Raw genomic sequence first — 2,809 nt, forward strand, 5'->3', positions numbered from 1 at the left:
CAGGACAGATAAACCCCCCAGGAACAGTCATGGGAGTAGCGATACCATGAGGGTAGGGGGGAATGTAGGGGGACAGAGGGGGAACTGATCGATGTATAAACCAACCCCTCCCTCCAACCAGGGTGATGAACAGCAGAAACATGGGTGAAGGGAGACAATGGATGGTGTCAAGATATGAAAATAATAATAATTTATAATTTACCAAGGGTTCATGAAGGTGGGAGGGTGGGGGAGGGAGAAAATAAAAGAGGAGCTGATACCAAGGGCTCAAATAGAAAGAAAATGTTTTGAAAAGGATGGTGGCAACATAGGGACAAATCTGCTTGATATAATGGATATAGGGATTGTTATAAGAGCTGTAAGGGCCCCCAATAAAATGATCTATTAAAATTTAAAAAAAATGAAAAAAATTCCAACCATCATGAACTTTGTTTATATACCAGTTCTAGTGACCAGTTCACTGGAAAGCGGCTTTGAAGTTTCTGTGACTACCTGGTTTCAAGGTTTGGCCCCTCACCTTGCTGTAGTCTAAGTCCATTCCGATATTCTGTTCCCTTTTCTGGAAAGATGTTAGGCTGGCACAGGGCATATCTGAATGTAGGAGTCTATAGGACTCAGATAAGATGGGGCAAACACTCCATCACTGCCTCTGTACCAAGATATGCCTCCCTTATGATACTCCTGCCAGTAACTATGTGTGACAAGGATACTAAATCAATCCTATTTTTGAGGAACATCATCCTCCTATCAGTTGACTATGAGCTCAGGCACTTCTTAAGTCCTTCCCTGAACTTCATGACAGTCTAGGATGCTTCACTGACCCTTTCTGTCCTCTGTTCTTCACAGTGATGACTCTCACAGCCTTCTCTGGCTTTATTACTGTTTCTTTGGTCCAGCCTTCTCCACTAATAAAATCCTTGCATGTTTACTTCTGCCTTGACATCTGCTTCTCAGAGAATCTGTACTAATGTAGGTTATTTAAGTATATTCTGAATGGCTACCCTCGAAAGTTAGTATATTTACTGTCCTGGAGTCATTGTTGACTCATAGTGACCCACTGTGGATTTCTGAGACTGAAACTATTCATGAGAGTAGAAAGCCTAGTCTTTCTTCTGAGGAGCTGCTGCTGGTTTTGAACTGCTGACCATGTGGATCACAGTCCAATGCATAACCTCTACAACACCAGGATTTCTTGAAATCTAGTATAGGCAGGATTCAAATGTCAGGTGGGTGACTACTTGCTAATCTTTAGGTTCTTTTCAAACAATGGCATCTAAAATCCATTTTTTAAAATACCACGAAGTTCCCTCTTGTCTTTGGCCAAAGCTGAAAATCAGCAGCTAAAATGAGGACAGGTGCTGACAGTGGAACAGACCATCAATTGCTCATACGTAAGTTCAGGTTAAAGCTGAAGAAAATTAAAACAAGTCCATATGAGTAAAGTAGGACCTTGAGTATACCTCACCAGAATTTTGAGAGCATCTAGAGATACATTTGACATATTGAACACTAATGATAGAAGACCTGGCCAGCTGTGGGATGACATCAAGAACATCATACATAAAGAAAGCAAAAGGCAATTAAAAAGAAGAAAATTTAAAAGATCAAAGTAGATGTTAGAAGAGAATTTGAAACTTGCTCTTAAACATAGAGTAGCTAAGACAAATGGAAGAAATGATGAAGTCAAAGAACTGAACGGAAAATTTCAAAGGGTAGCTCTAGAAGACAAAGTCAAATATTATAATGAAATGTGCAAATTCCTAGAGTTAGAAAACCTAAAAGGAAGAACACACTCAGCATATCTTAGGCTCAAAGAACTAAAGAAAAAAATACAGGCATCAAGTTAAAATATTGAAAGACTATGGGCAAAATATTGAATATGCAAGAAGCATCAACAGAAAATAGAAAGAATACAGAGGCACTGTGCCAAAAGGAACTAGTCACCATTCCACCATTTCAAAAGGTAGCATAGGATCTAGAATCAATGATACTGAAGGAAGAAATCCAAATCGCACTGAAAGCATTAGTCAATACTAAGGCTCCAGGAATTGATGGAATATGAATTGAAGTGTTTCAACATGCTGATGAAGCACCCACTTGTCTGTACCAGGACATTTGGGATGTACCTGCCAATTAACTGGAAGAGATTCATATTTGCACCCATTCTATGAAAGGGACCCAGAAGGATGCTCAAACTATAGAATAATACCATTGATATCACATCCAAGTAAAATTTTACTGAAGATCATCTAACAATGGTTGGTTGCAGCAGTATGCTGAAAGGGCACTACCAAAAATTCAGGCCAGATTCAGAAGAGGACATGGAACAAAGATATCATTGCTGATGTCAGATAGATCTTGGCTAAAAGCAGAGAATACCAGAAAGATGTTTATTTGTGTGTGTGTGTTTTAAATCATTTTATTGGGGGCTTGTACAACTCATCACAATCCAAACATACCTCAATTGTGTCAAGCACTTTTGTGCATTTGTTTCCCTCATCAGTCTCAAAACTTGCTTTCTACTTGAGCCCTTGGTATTAGCTCCTCATTTTCCCCCTCCCTTCCTGCTCCCCCTCCCCCATGAACCCTTGAAAATTTATAATTTTGTGTTTGTTATTATTTTGTGTTTACTTGTGTTTTATTACTATGCAAACATTTTTGATTATGTGGATCTTAACAAATTCCGCATAATATTGAGAAGAATGTGAGTTCCAGCACATTTAATTGTGCTCATATGGAACCTCTCTCTACATTGAACAAGAGTCAATTGTCCATAAAGAATAAGGGAATGCTGCGTGGTTTAAAATCA

The sequence above is a fragment of the Echinops telfairi genome, unplaced genomic scaffold (genome assembly GCF_000313985.2).
Source record: "Echinops telfairi isolate 266 unplaced genomic scaffold, ASM31398v2 ScPeMD7_7469;HRSCAF=8507_1, whole genome shotgun sequence".
Classification (NCBI taxonomy): domain Eukaryota; kingdom Metazoa; phylum Chordata; class Mammalia; order Afrosoricida; family Tenrecidae; genus Echinops; species Echinops telfairi.